A 17,264-nucleotide genomic window follows, 5' to 3' on the forward strand; every position below is an offset into this window, starting at 1 on the left:
TGCCTTCGGTGATATTATTCACCGAGGGAGATAAATGCCCTCGTAGTGTCTCGGTAATATGACTGTCGGTGAAAGGAAATAGAGTATCTGCGAGAGCATTTGTAGCTCTCGGAGATAATGTAATTCTTTTATCGAGAGCATCAATGCTCTCCATGATAATTAACTTTTCTAAAAAAAAATTATAATCTGAATCTGATCGCTCAGTCTCAATCACCTCAAACAAAAATCCTTTAAACAAATACTTCCAACAAATTAGATCGAAACTCAAATAAATATTTGATTAAATATGAAATACAACCAAATATGAAATACAACCAAATATGAAATACAACCAATGTGTATATTTATTACAGCAACAAATTAGAATAGGATGAATAAGAACAGTTCAAAATTTCCGGTACAAAATAATAAATAGAATGAGAATTTTCCGGTATAAGAAGCTTTAGATCTGTAGTTCGTTTCCTCGTTTCTTCTTCAGATCTATGCGGATGGCTCTAGCGAGATCGAAGTTTCACAATAAATTATACTTCTTCAAATCTGTAATGGCGTCCAATAAGTTTTTCTTTTTCTTTTTCAGATCTGGTGAGATCAAAGCGACAGAAGGATTTGAAGTTACTAGATCTGACTAAAGGAAGAGAGATGGGAGATTTAAGGCATTAATGGAGAATGACTTACCGGCATTAATGGAGAATATTCTAAACATGGACGATGAAGACGAAGCAAGTTGTGACAATATTGTGGAATGAGTAGGTCTACAATATATTGTGTGGAGACTGGAGAGAGAAAGGAAGAAGAGAGAATAAGAGAATAAAGAGTTGGAAGAACGATGAAGGGAAGGAAGAGGGCGCGCGGCTAAGAGAGAGGAAGAGAAAGAGAGAGAAAGGGAAGAGAGAGAATAATGAGGGGTGGGAAGTTGAGCGGTCCTATTGATTAGGACAAAACATAATCTTTTGCCGAGGGAAACCATTTGCTTTCGGTTATAATTATAATTATTACCGAAAATAACTTTTTTCCCTCGGAGATATTAATATCACCGAAAGCGTTTTTCTGCTCTCGTCAATAATTCTATGTAATAGTGCATTTTTTACTAGTGTTTGTCATTAGTTTCAGATCAAATTTCGCCATAGGATCGACAATGATTGGATCTTTCACCCATATATTTTTTAACCATGGACGATGTAGGGACTAAGTAGTACTTTCAAACTCAACCTATTTCTTTTAAATTGGACGTGGGATGCATCGTCCAATTCCACCACATTCTCCTCCACCTTCTGCTTGTCCTTCTTCTGCACCACCACATCCACCTTCTTCTCAATCTTCTCCACAAACACATCATCGTCCACCTTCTCTTATGGACCACCTTCTAATTCTGCACATTGTCTTCCTTCTTCTCAATCTTCTCCACAAACACATCATCGTTCACCTTCTTCTGCACCACCTTCTTCTTCTGGACCACCTTCTTCTTCTGCACATTGTCTTCCTTTTTCTCAATCTTCTCCACAAACACATCATCGTCCACCTTCTTCTGCATCGCCTTCTTCTTCTGGACCACCTTCTTATTCTGCACATTGTCTTCCTTCTTCTCAATATTCTCCACAAACACATCATCTTCCACCTTCTTATCATTGACCACATCCTCCACCTTCTCATTCACATCCTTGAATTAGACAAAATCAGTAAGATTAAACCATATGCTCGAAATCCTCATTCTCCGTCTCCTCCACAAGCACATAATTGTCTTTCTCCTCCACAATAACATCATTGTCTTTCTTCTCCACAAGCCCATCCTAAAATACACAAAATCAGTAAGATTAGACCATATCACAATATCCTCATTCTTCGTCTCCTCCACAAGCACATTATTGTCTTTCTTCTCCACAAGCACATCATTGTCTTCTTCTCTACAAGTCCATCCTAAAAAATCAAAATTAGTGAGATTAGACCATAAGCTCGAAATAAACCATATGCTCGAAATAGACCATATGCTTGAAATAGACCATATGCTCGAAATAGACCATTCCTCAATATACTCATTCTTCGTCTCCTCCACAAGAACATCATTGTCTTTCTTCTCCACAAGCCCATCCTAAAAAAACAAAATTAGCGAGATTAGAACATATGCTCGAAATAGAACATATGCTTGAATTACACCAAATACTCGAATTATACCAAATACTCGAATTACACCAAATGCTTGAATTACACATACCTCAATATTATCACCATTCACCACATTATCCTCCACCACATCCTCATTCTTCTTCTCCTCCACAAGCCCATTCTAAAAAAACAAAATGCTTGAATTAAACAAAATACTCGAATTACACCAAATACTCGACTTACACCAAATGCTTGAATTAGACCAAATACTCGAATTACACCAAATGCTTAAATTAGACATACCTCAATATTATCACCATTCACCAAATCCGCAATCAACACATTCACCTCCAAATCTTCCTCATTTACCTCCAAATCTTCCTCATTATCCTCCGAATCTTCCTCATCCTTGTCTTCCTCATTCACCTTCTTTTTCACCACAAGCACATCCACATCCACATATTTCTCATTAAATCTTCTCCTTCTCTATTCCTTCCCTAGTGTGGCTGATAATATGCCAAACTGTTCTTGTAGTTGGTTTAACATCTCTTTTATGAGATTTATTTCAGTTCTCATTTCAGTTTTTGGTTCATTTAGCTCATTCGTAAGTTATTCCAATCTACATCTATCTTGGGGAGTTGTTGTTGGAGTCATTTGAGAGGAATCATCATTTTTTCTACTCGTGGCGCTCTCAACAGAATAAGAGTTGCTGATGCTGGGGGTAGGGTTGCGGGTTCTTCTACACGTGGAAGGTTTGGTAGGAGAAATTTGTCTTCTCTTCCTCATGTCAAGTTTAAGAGGAACTACATCTTCAATATCTCCAAATTTCCTCTTTCTGCAATCAAGTTCAAAAAAGACATCATAAACATTACCTCCAATATCTTGAAAGTCCTCCCCAGCATATAAGATCTTATCGTCTTCAAACAATTTCATCTTCTTGAGAATCTTGCCTTGCAGGGCTGTGTGAAGATCAGAGGCAGTGCTCTTCCTACTGGATTTGTATTGTATTATCCTTGGGCAGACATGCTCTTGCGCTTGAAGCATCGTATTCCTTGCAAGTTTGAAGACAAACATTTTGGATAACCTCATAGGTCCACACTTGTAAGGTTAGTGCGAACCCATATACGGTATAAGAAATATCGACATTCTTGTCTTTGTTCTTCTTCCCCATGGATTTCTTCTTATCTAGATATAGCAACCTGTAGTGATCAAGGACCCTATTTAAACCCTTTATGGTTGCTCTAAAGGATAACTTTCCCAATGGAATTTGAGGAAAGTGTCGATGTCCTCGACCATGCTGAGAAGTTTGATATTTATTATCCTCTTTGGGTCAAGGGTGAAGAGATATTGAAAAACCAGGTATACCAGCCCCAATTTCCATGCATATTTCTTATCATAGTAGGACACAAATTTTGAATGAAGGTATGTTGTTCTAACAAGTTGATTACTTTTAAAATATTAAACAACCAAAGATGGACATTCTTCAGCTTCATTGAAAATGGTTTCACCGTAGGGAATCTTCCAAAATTGAGGCATGTGACCAATGCAAACTCCTTCATCCCAAAGCAAAACTCCTCTCCATTCACGAGGAACTTCATCTCCATAGAATTTGAGCTGCTCTTCCTGAGGAGCATTTGGTGTATTATCGTTCTCGAGAACCGCAGTAACGTGGATCCTTTGAATAAGAATCAGAATTGGGTTTGCTTTACCCTTTCCATTAGATCTATTGCAGCAAACTTGGTGGCAATGTTTGAGATATTAGTTTTCCATGATACCATACTAGCAAACTCAAGAATTATGGTAGACTCCATCTACAAAACAAGGAACAACATTAGAGTAAGCAACTTCAGACCATTATAATTACCTAAACTAGAACATAACAACTTTAGTAAGTAAAATCAAAGAATACACGAAAATTCTATATGTTTGCATTCTTTGTTTCGCCTTAATCAGGCATGTGTGTGATGGTATAATATGTTTTCCTTTCATAATATGGATATTAGATCATGAGCATATTTGATCACAGAAATTGAGCTTATTTGGAAACTAGCATTTGTTACAATCTTTGTCACATTCATGATTTCATTTGCAAATCTCATTAACAAATCGTCCGTCAAAGTACAATGCTCGTGAAAGCAACATATAGGTACAATGCTCGTGAAAGCAACATATAGGTACAATGCTCGTGAAATCAACATATAGGTACAATGCTCGTGAAAGAATAAACGAGAAATGCATGCATGTAGAATAAGAACACTGATATAATACTCGTGAGTGAAACACTGGATAAACAACAACATCATATACACACATAAAACATAAAAGATACATGAACCTTAAAAGCTAAGGATTATGCATCAATATCCATCAATATAAACAGCAGAATAATGAGAACATTACAGATTAAACCTAAACCTAAATCCTAAACCCTAAACTCACCTAAATATATGATCGAAGAGACGGAAGAACGACGAACGATGATGTTGAACGAGGTTGATCGATGATGTTGAACGAGGTTGGAATGGAAGTTGGAATGGAAAGTCGAGAGTTGTAAAGATGAAGTTGAAAGTCGGAGTATAAAGTGATAGAATTGATATTCGTGAATGGTTTTTTTAATTAGGACAAAAAAATTATATATACGGTGAAAGACAAGAAATGTCACTCACTCGTTTTCATCTAAAACGCGCGAGTTCATAAACGCATTTTAGATGAAACGCGTGAGTGACATTTCTCGACTTTCAATTTACGGGAAATGTCAATCACGCGTTTCATCTAAAACGCGTTTATGAACTCACGCGTTTTAAATGAAAACGCGTGAGTGATATTTCTCGTCTTCGAGCGATAAATTAGTCGCGCGAGGGGCAATACAGACTTTTCGTAGGGCAAAAAGGACCTTTTTGCAAACTATATCAAGCGGGGTCCATTATTGTATTTAGGCCCTTTAGTAGGGCCTTTCATCAAATTTCCCTTTATTATAGGCTACTTCGTTTTTAAGGTTTTTCTTTTTAATAATTTATGCCACCAAAGTATTTATATAATTGTCAAAAGATTAATAAATAATAAAGTTTGGTCTCGCAAAAAAAATGAAATTAAATCATATAATAGAAAAGTTGGTTTCAAATCTAACATTTCACCCCTCTGTCTCCATTGTTCTTTTTGAATAATTATTTATTTATTTTTATATTTATAAATATAAATTTATTTTATATTTATAAAATTAAATAATTTATATGTTAGAATAGAGAAGTTGTATTAAATGATATATTGAATTACATATGTTATGTCTATTACATATACATTATATTAAGCATATAAAGAAACTAATATAATATAATATAATATACTAATGATACTATCACAATTTATAATAGTGTGATAATATCTTATAATATATATTATCTTATATTCTAACATTCCTCCTCAAACTTAATATGCAAATTTCTTGAACAATTTGAGATTGAAGACGAGATGTTAAAATGTTGATAATGTATTCTTCAATATTCAAAAACTTGTGAGCTCCATCAATTTATAAGATGGCAGTGTGTTGACTGATAAACCAAGGAAGATGTAGAATCCCATGAGCATTGAATGCTAGAGTGAAACAACAACCGAATGAACTCCGAAGTTACTCGTGAGTCTCGAGATCCATCCAACGACGAGATTGTAGTGTATCGCATAAAAGAAAACTAGTGAAGATGTAGAGTCACATGAGAATAGAATATTGGGGTGTAACAACACCTAATAAAAACTTATCATAACGAAAGAATGAAAGTGTGTTACTTAATAATCAGTAAAAAACATATATGATTAAATTAAGACCAATACAAATATGAACATTGACTAATAAGATAAAACACACAAGTGAAAATAAAACTCAGATAATATTAATGTTAAAAAAAATATGAATATCAACAACATAATTATTTGAAAGAAAAAACTAATATTAAAAATATAATAATAATTATTAAAACCGTTCATCAATAACTAAAGTCACCATTAATAGTGACAACAGAAGACTAGATTTTGTAGTTCGAAAATAAAACTTTGACTATAATACTAGATTAGAATAGAGAGAAATTGAATATAATATAATATAATATATTAATCACAATGATAATATCTTACCTATATATTATCTTATATTTTAACTTTATAAATTATAAAATTTTTAAAGAGTAAATTATAATAATAAAAATTTAATTAGTTTATATATATATATATATATATATATATATATATATATATATATATATATATATATATATATATATATATATATATATATCAGACCGAGGGAAGGTCAGCCTTGCGGATGCATCAGACCGAGGACCGAGGACTGAGGACCGAGTATTTCAGACATGGGCCGGATCATATTATATATATATATATATATCGGTCAAACGTTGTGGTTGATTTTTGATCTTGATGTGAGAATAAATGAGGTATTGTTTGTTTGTTTGTTTGCGGATTTGAATATAAAATGGAATGCTTTGACTTTTGATTTTCTTTTACATTAATATATATATATATATATATATATATATATATATATATATATATATATATATATATATATATATATATTAACACTATATTTTTATTTTTATAATTTTTAAATTAATTAAATAGTTTATTATTATTATTATTTATTTTATTTTATATTTTTATTAATTATTTATCTTCTATATAATTATATATATTAATAAATAATTATATATTAATAAATAATTATATATACATAATAATTATATTTATATTAATTATTTTATAATTTATATAATTATATTATTTATATAACCACATATTTAAAATAATTGGTAAAAGAATTACCCAATATAAGTATATATATACAAAATTATAAATTAAAATTAATAATCACAAGTGGTCTAACGATCGATGTATTCATCGATCATGTGTTCGAATCTCTCCTAATAATGACAATGATAATTCGTAGTGGTATATATATGGGGATGAAACAATTGAATGAGAAAATATATTAATATCAGACTAAAATGATAATAGTGGTTGTATATGTGGGTGAGAATTTAAAAAATTTGTTATTGCTTAGAAAAATCATTAAACCATTTTTTTAATCAAATTATCTTTATTTGATTTTCCACTTCATTTTGTTTATAAAGTAGTTCAAACTAGATAATATTATTATTGGCTCGCGGGGTCTAAAATTACATAATATAAAGATATTATTTTTCCTACCATCTAAGGTGTTGCACTAAATTGCAATTTGTAATGGAGTGAGAAATATATGATGATGAAGAGATTTTTTGCAATGAACTCCTTTTCGATTCACATCCGTGAATCTTGACTATATTAATGAAATGATAAAATTTATGATCATCCGTTTTCTATTGATTTATCATTATTATCAAGTATGAAGATTGCAAAATATTAATAGATTGTCAGTTTCTTAGGTTTGATTATATTTCATTTTGTGACTTGATTTGACATATTTCACGAGATTACTATTATTTGTTTTCTTCTATAATATAAGCTAACGTCTTCAATCTTCGTTACCTTAGTTAGTGAAGAATCATGCAAATATTTACACATTTTATATTGCTCTAATATTACTCACGGTTCTCATATTTTTTTTTGTGTTTTTGTTTTAGAATTTCTAAAAAGACTTTTTTGAGGAGCTGAGTAAATTTAACAAGATTAAAAAGCTTCAATATTTGTGATAATCTTGCATACCACATGGTAAAAATTTTGTCGATTATTTTTCTTAATTGCAGTTTTTTAGATATCAATGTATAATATATATATATATATATATATAATGCAAGTTCGCAGTATATATGTACAAGCGTGGAAGAACATGTAATAAATGTACTAAATAATTTCGGTGGATGCTTGATAATTATCATTGACTTTATATATACAATATTATTTTTTTATTATTATAATCATAAACTTTTTCTTATGATGACTTATTTGGACGACCCATCATTATTGACTTCTCATAAATGATAGACTTTCATGAAAACACTAGTTAATGCAAGAAGAATATATATATATATACAACTGTTTTGACTATTATAACATTATGCATCTAAAAAATGTTGATAGTTAATGAATTTTATATAATTTTTTACTCTTAAAAAAATTCTAAGATTTTCATTACTAATATCACAAAAGTTAACACAAAAGTTTATCTACTTTCATGTCTAAACACTCAGAAATCAAATAAAGGGCAACATATACACTTTTTTCCATTATTATTTTTAAAATAATTTATACACATTCTTTAAATCTTAGTACATTAGTTAGTAAAGAACCATGTAAATATTTACACATTTTATGGCTACACGACGAATTATCCTAAGAAGTAATTGTAAAGATGAATTGCTCAAACTAAAAGTTGAGTCATTTAATAAAATATTGTGATTTTAACTTATATATTAAATTATTGTTTTAAAATTTATTTAACATTATCCACTTAATTGTTTTTAATATGCTAAAATATAATATCTTTTTGATCAACAAATAAATTTTTTTACCTCTTATATCTAAAATTGATCATAATACTCATTATCCCCTAATTATAATCCTATTATTTTTAAATAATTTATGCACATTCTTTATATCTTCATACATCGATTAATGAAGAACCATGCAAATATTTACATATTTTATGGCTTTATGATGAATTACCCTAAAGTGTAATTGTGGAGATAAATTGTTCAAACTAAAAGTTATCATATAATAAAATATTTCATTTTAACTTATATATTAAATTATTCTTTATTCGTTTTAAAATTTGGTTGACATTATGCATTTTTTTTAATATGCTAAATTATAATATCTTTAGGTCAAAAATAATTTTTTTAATGTTTTTTATCTAAAATTGATTATAATATTTATTATCTCATAATGATCATAATACTCATTATTACCTAATTGTTTTTATCAACTTGTCATTGTTAGCACGATCGGCACGAACGTCACGATCGGCACGAACGACACAAACGACACAGATTCTCGCCGCGACCGCACTTCCACATTGGAAGTCGGCCGCCATCCTCCAGCACCTTCGATCGGTTGTTGTGTGCCCTCTGGAACTTGTTATGTTGTGCAAGGAACAGTCGCGGTCATCTTCTCCTACCGTCGATCGAAGCATTTCGTCAAAACCCCCTTCTGTAGGGACCCGTCGTCGAATCGGCGTCAGTCACCCTCCTCTCCTCACTTTTCGCTAACAGGTTAGTTCGGACCTCGGTTGGGACATCAAACCACACCGCGAGGTGCGAGTAGGTCTCCATTGAACTTCTTTCTCGCTGTTTGAATCAAGTGTTCGGTCTGGAGGAAGCTTTCGTAGTTACAGATCGTTCCAAAATTGCTTAAACCCTTTCTTGTTTGAGCAATTATCTTCAAGCCCCTGTTCCGGTGCGATTGGTTTCCAATCGTGCTATTTGCGCTCACCCTTTGCTGCAGAATTCCAACCTCTGTGGCTCATTTGAAGATTAAGTAGTTTGCGCTTGATCTTTCCAATGACTGGTACGCGCCCGTCCAGTGTTGTTACTCGGGCAAGGGGCGTCCTTCAAGTCCTCCCTGATGATCCTAAGAAGGTGCTGAAGGAGTCGTCGACAAGCAACAAGGCTAGGTCTGATAGACAAACTCGTATGTCTCTTAACAATCCCAAGAAGTAGAAGCCATAAATCATGGATGAAGTTCTAAAAAATGGAAAAGATGCACCTATTGATTCTATGCCAAATACATCATCGGGTATGAGTTCTTTTCCACATGCTGATGAATTATATGAGAATAGTTCTATTGGGGATTCATACTGTAATGATATGCATGTTCATAATAGAAATGATAGGACTGAATTGATAGGAAAAGATAGTACTGCATATAGAAATGATAGGACTTTAATTCCAGAAATATCTGTTGTTATTGGAATTGTTGCACATAATGGAAAGTTAGGGTCTCTAGTTGGTACCCTAGATCTGGCCGGTCATTCTGTTGGGAAATTGGATTTGAAATCTTTCCTGGATGAAACTGATGATAATCGGGTTGTTTGTGCTGAAAATTCGGTCCCAAAGTTGGAAATAATCTGTCAAAAGGGTTCTAAGGTAATGCAGGAAAATGACATAAATTGTATAGGTTTATCGGATCCTATTGAAAGCTCAATGTTGGGGTCTGTTTCTACATCGGGTGAAAACATTAAGCTGAGATCTATGTCTATTTTGAATGATCCTATTGAAGTTGATATTGGGTTTCTATTGAGGTAAATATGACAGGGCTAAATAAGATTGCTTGTCGAGAATCAGTAGGTTCAAAGAATATTACAAGGTTGGGATTAGTTTAAGAAACAAGAAAACATGACAGTTTGGGTTATTTAGTTGCAGAGAAAGATCAGAAAACAGAGTTTACCGGTCCTACTAGAGAGGATGTTGAACTGGGCAAAATGGGTCATATTGAAATTGCCTCTACAGAGTTGGAGATATCAGTTGCTTAGAGTCCATTGGGTTCAAAGAATGACATAATTTCATAATCTTGTTCTGTAATAGAAAATCTTACAAAACTGAAAGTCTTGGGTTCCATTGATAATCAGAATGCTAAGTCTACTTGCCCTACTAAGGATCAGATGAAAAGTCAGACAACCAGACTATGGTAGAAAAAGGTTGGACAGAAGACACTAAATGCGCCCAAGATTCTAAAACTGAGGCTAATATTACATGATTTTCTAAACAACCTACACATCTAGCTGAAACTGTTAAAGGACATAGTCTAACAGAATCTAGAAACACTAAAGAAATTGGATCTGAGTTGGAGCTGGTCATGGAAATAAATTCAGCTAAATCAGAAAAGCTTAATAAAATATATCTAAAGGATGATGAACTGAACTTGATTGGTATAGTCAATGGTGAAACATTGGCTAGGAATTATATTGATTCGTTGGTTGATGGCACCATGAATGACAATCTGTTTGAAAATCTGGGTCTGGGTATGGATCTCATGAAAGCTACAAATAAGTTGGGTCAGAATATAAGTCAGGGTATAAGAGGTGAAGAGTGTATGAAATTGGAAGAATTAGCCAACGATTTTCGCTTGGTTGAGTCTGATAAGGGGTTAGCCAACGGTTTTTGCTTGGCTGAGTCTGATAAGGGGTTAGCCAACGGTTTTCGCTTGGCTAAGTCTGATAAGGGGCTAGCCAACGGTTTTCGCTTGGCTGAGTATGATAACGGGTTAGCCAACGGTTTTCTCTTGGCTGGGTTTGAAAAAGATAATTTGGCTGCTCACATAAGCCCTGGTGCTACTTACATTTCTGGTCATACAATTGCTGCATCTTCCGGTCCTAATCGACAAGATGATAACTCTACAATCAAAGCTATAAGCCACCAGTCGAATCAAAAGAACCAAAGTATGGATGTTGATTTGGAATTAGAAGATAGCACCGACTTTGATGAGACAATAATATGTGACCTTGAATATCATAAGTCCATGAAGAAGAGGTCAGCAACAAAGATCAAACCAAAAGCAAAGGGGCATAGTTCTTCCAAGACAAGTGCTGAAATTGAAAGGATCGGTTAAGTAACAGGATCGAATAATTCTAAAACAGCTAAGAAGGGTAAGAATGGATCAAAAATTAAAGAAATGAAAACATGAAGACAAATAACTCAAGTTCCAAGAAATATGCTAAATTAAATCCCAAGGAAACTATGACACCTGAGGCTAACACTAAGATATTGAACATAGGTGCGTTTTCTCCACTCGTTAATCTAGATCCTGAAATTCCAATTGATAGAATTCAAAAGAGGAAAACTGGCACACAAGAGAAGAGTACTGAAGGGGATATTCTAAAGAAGATTGGAACAATTGAATGCAACGATTTTGTGGGAAATACAAGGGTTAGATGGGTCGAAAAGAACAAACAAGTCAGGAAAGATAGCAACCCTGAAACAGTCATCTCCTCAGCTCCTCCACTGCCGCAATTCCTGACAAAGAAAATACTCAGGCTGATAACAAGGATCCTACTACTGGTCCAACGTGGTCAATGAGGAAAAAGGAAATAGCAAATTTGGAAGGACTGAGAAACCAGATGAAAAAGCTATTTTTCCAAGTTAATACACAAGATATTACAATTCTCCAAGAAAGAAATGATCAATTGAATGCTCAGTTCAACAGTCACTATCTAAAGAATTGGAATCTCTTCAACAAAGTCTAAATATGATGAAGTGATCAAGTGGACGGTTGACGCCATGAAGGAAATTTCTAAATGTAATAAAACAAAGGTGTATACAATCATGAGCAACCCAATCAAAAACCTGGCAAGAAGGAAAGGTGTGGAATATAAATGCCATGAACGATCCAGAAAAGGGAAAATTCTAGATAGACACCTTATACCCAAAGGTAATTACACTTGATCATCTGCACCGGTTTGAGCTCCCACCAGAAATTGAAGAAAAATGCGTAAAGGCATGCGAGTTTGTCATAGTTGGTCACTTTATGGGAAACATGAAGGCACCATTTGTTGAGGTTAAAAGAACGTTGATGGGTCAGTGGGAATCCTCTGGTCTGGAGAGGATCACAATTAATAATCACGGATTCTACTTTCTATCTTTCAGGAATGGAAGCGAAATAAAGTCGATCATAGAGAGCGATTATACCTTTATCAAAGGAAAAAGATTCAAGTTGTACAAGTGGAGCGAGGAACTTAATACTAATCATAGACCACCTGAACTTGAACAAATCTAGGTGAATGTCAAGAATATTCCACCATACCTGTGCAACCCAATGGGCCTGGCCTATATTTCAAGCATAAGGGTACAAGTTGGCCCTGCTAACGTTAATCTATCGGTCATGTTCAGGGCACCGGTCCTAGGGATTCTGTTTTCTCAAGAATATGTCCTATTCAAAACGTCGATCCTGGTCAGGATATCGGTCCTGATAAAGCTGGACATAACCACACCAGTCCTAGAGCTTCTCATAATGCTACCGTATCTATCCATATTAACCATGTTAAGCCTGGTCCTGGACTTGCTAATCCGGATACTACTCAAGCTACCAAACTTGCTACTACCGGTCCTGATGAAAAATGTTCTAGTTCTAAAGTTTATGGAATTCAAAGATCTGGGACGGGGAATACTTGGCCCATATGAAACAAGCAAAATTGGGTCTAATGGCACTCCAATAGGTCGTGAGTCCACTCTTCACAATTTTAGGAATGCAAGTAGGAACCAAAAAAGCAATGTCAACAGAATTAAATCTTGGGTTGTCTTTGATGATTACAATGTAACTAGAAACGAATCTGATCGTAGCCAAGAATCTGAAATAACTCGGGATATGATTGACTTTAATTACTTTATCAGAGATATGGGTTGTATCGAGCCTACCAATTCTGGGAATTTCTTCACTTGGTCTATTTTGAAAGGGAATGAGCAAATTAGAAGAAGTAGAATTGACAAATGTCTGGTGAATGAGAACTAGATTAACCAATTTCCGAGAAGTCAACTTCATGTTCTAAATTCGGGTATATCTGATCACTGACCGATTAAATTGTTTTGAAAAAGAAAGAAATGTTCAAAAGGCCCTTTAAAATTTTCAATTTCTGGATGGAAAACGATAAATTCAAGGGTATTCTCGAAAGCGTGTGGTCTACAACTTTCTTCTACAGAAAATACAAGGCTAGAAACATGATAAACAATGTATACAGGCTAAAGAATGATGATGGTGAATATGTTCATGGTCAAAAGGGTGTACAAGATTTGGCTATCAATTTCTATAAGCAGCTTATGGGTACAAGAAAGAAGCATCAAAGTCACCTGAATACGTTGTATCAGATTATTGATAGGAAAATTTCATCAGAAGATAGTCGCGAGTTGATAAGGGTGGTCACGAGGGTTGAGATTAAAGAAGCTCTATTTAGTATTGATGGGAATGAAAGTCCGGGTCCTAATGGGTTTAATGCACAGTTCTTCAAAGACAATTGGTCGGTTGTGGGTAAAGACATTACTGATGGAGTTTTGGAGTTTTTCAAGAACAGGAAGATGTTAAAGCAATGGAATACAGCAGTCCTAACCTTGATCCCCAAAACTGTGGTACCCGAGAAAGTACAAGATTTCAGACCAATTTCCTGCTGCAATGTGATTTATAAAATAATTTCAAAAATCATTTCTAAACGATTTAAAAATGTCATAGGAAAAATTATAAATCTTAAAAGGCTATAGGAATAAGAAAATATCCCCGAGCATGGCTTTCAAAATAAATATTAAGAAAACTTTCGACTCTGTTAGATGGGAAGCCATTCGAAACTTTCTGGTTGTATCTGCTTTTCCTATGATTTTTATTGATTGGATTATGCTGTGCGTTTCATCATCCTGCTTTGTTGTTATCGTCAATGGAGTCCACGGAGGCTATTTCAAGGGTGAAAACGGGATAAGGCAAGGGGACCCCCTCTCTTCTTACCTTTTCGTAGCTATCATGACGATCTTTGAGAGCATCTTCGCGATGTTCCGAAAGAATCGTCCATACATCTTTCACCCATTCTGTGAGGTAGAGGAGGTAACCCATTTATGCTTTGCTGACGATTTGTTCATTCTAGCACACGCAGACACTGATTCAATTAAAACTATTAGGGCTTCACTAACGTTCTTTTCTAAGGTTACATGTTTAACTATTAATGAAAGTAAAAGTGTGGCATTTTATGGAGGCGTGAATGACGAAACGAAGCAGGACATCTTCAACATCATGGGCATCAAGGAATGCAGTTTTCCCGTAAGGTACTTAGGAATTCCGTTAACCGCGAAGCATATCAGGATCTCACACTGCAAGCCGCTGATTGAAAAGGTAAAAAATACGATATCTGGCTAGGCAGCGAAAAAATTTTCTTATGCAGGAAAGATCGAACTTATCAAAACTGTGGTCATGGGCTTAGTTGGCTATTGGGCACATCAAATGATCATTCCGAAGAAGGTAATGAAGGAGCTCGATACACTGATGAGGAACTTTATCTGGGGCAGTAGCAGAAGAGGAAGAAAAAAAGTCAAATAAACCGCTCTCTACAAACCGAAGAACGAGGGAGGCTTCGGCTTGAATAACTGTATCGAGTGGAACAATGCTCTCACCTTCAAGTATTTGTGGGCTTTGGAGCGCAATCAGGAGTCACTATTGATCAAATGGGTGCATACGAGGTTTATGAAATATGAAACCAACATCTGGACCTACAAAATTCATGAAGGTATGAGATGGTCTATAAAAAAGATTCATAAACTAAGAAGCGATATTGCAGATCTTTATGACATCTGACTAGGTAATGGGAAATGCACTTTATTCTGGTACGACCCCTGGTTCTAAAACCAGCTTATCGTCCACAAGGAGGAGTTTCAAAATACCCATATCAGAAGGGACTGCACATAAGCAAAAATCAGAGACATTAAAGACGGGAATTGGGACTCACTCTTGAGAAGAAATCCAGAAGGACAAAGGATACTTATCATATAAGTAACATACAACTACACGACAGACCGGATATTTATGAATGGAAAGCTGAGGACAATGGGAAGCTGGTATCGAAGAAAATATGGGAGGTAACACGGGAAAAAGCACAGAAAGTAGAATGGGCTCCTCTTGTATGGTCAACGAAGATTATCCCTAGACACCAGTTCTTCCTATGGCCCGCCTTCTGGGGAAAGCTGAGGACAATGGGAAGCTGGTATCGAAGAAAATATGGGAGGTAACACGGGAAAAAGCACAGAAAGTAGAATGGGCTCCTCTTGTATGGTCAACGAAGATTATCCCTAGACACCAGTTCTTCCTATGGCCCGCCTTCTGGGAAAGACTCAGCACTTGTGATCGTATCAGCAAGTATATGAGCATCCCGGACACGAACTGTCTTCTATGTAGAGGAAATGAAGAAACCATAGATCACCTATTCGGGAGCTGATGTATTGCTTCATAACTTTAGGACAGATTCTATAAAAGCCTGGACCTGATCAGTTTCCCGAGCGAATGTAATGAAATCAAAGACGCAGCACTACTCAAAGCCAAGGGAAATATATTTGTAACAAGCGTGTTCAAGTGCGGCTTTGGAGTAGTGGTGTATAACATTTGGCAAGAACGGAATGCAAGGGTATATGGCAGAATCCGCAGGAGAGTTGAAGAGTTATGGAAAAATATTGTATCGGATTGCAGCGCCCTTGCGGGAACATGGAAAAGAATTCCAAGCACGGAGCAGAACTAGAATATCTGTAGAAACTGGAATTTACTGTTTTTTAAACTCAGTAGAATTGAAAGCATTATAATCAGATAATTTATTTACGTTTTTAGTTTTTTAGATTTTATTTAGAATGTTACGACTTCAAAATCATTTTAGGCCTGTCTAGAATGATCTCTTAAACTCGTGGTTTTTTTCCCATTTTTAGGGATTTTTAATGAAATGACGCTAAGTCGTTTTTTCAAAAAAAAACTTTTCATTGTTGTTTGCTTACTTTATTTATGAGAATATATTTTTTACTATATTGTGTAAAAATTATGATTATTTTAATTTATAATTATTTATTCATTATTGATTTCAGTTAAACAGTTTGTTCATTTTTACACACAAATTCAACTTTATTAAAAAAATGTTAGAAGTGCTACGTGAGAAAAATTATATTGATGGTTAAAATAGGTAAATTTGATGGGTTGATTTGATTTATGTGAAATAAGAGGACTAGATGAGAAGTTGATTAAATTTATGGATGAATGTGAAATTAAATGGTTGGTCAGTTAAAAAAACTATAATTTTGAATAAAAATAGTTAATAAAAAATAAGTATTAATATATAAGGGAATTAATATTAATATTTTTTAAACAAAAATTTAAACAATTTTTTTTTTATATTTTATCAAACAGTGAATTAGATTGAAAGTAAAAAAAATAGAAATAATTTAAACTTTCTCTTTGTTTGTGGCTTAACCCACCACATCCTAACCTACATGTCTCTCTTACATGTCTCTCTACTTGGAGGGTTCTCTTGCAGGATTTTATTAAATTATATATTTGTATATAAAAATATTAGTGTAATGGTTAGATTTAACCAAAAACAGCCAATCATTTAAAATTTGTTATTTTTACATAGTATTTTGTCTTTTATTTATTAAATAAAACGATTACCTTATTTTATTTTAATAATAATGGTTATATGTATATTTTATTAAATTTATATT

This window comes from Impatiens glandulifera, chromosome 1, assembly GCF_907164915.1.
Source record: "Impatiens glandulifera chromosome 1, dImpGla2.1, whole genome shotgun sequence".
Lineage (NCBI taxonomy): Eukaryota > Viridiplantae > Streptophyta > Magnoliopsida > Ericales > Balsaminaceae > Impatiens > Impatiens glandulifera.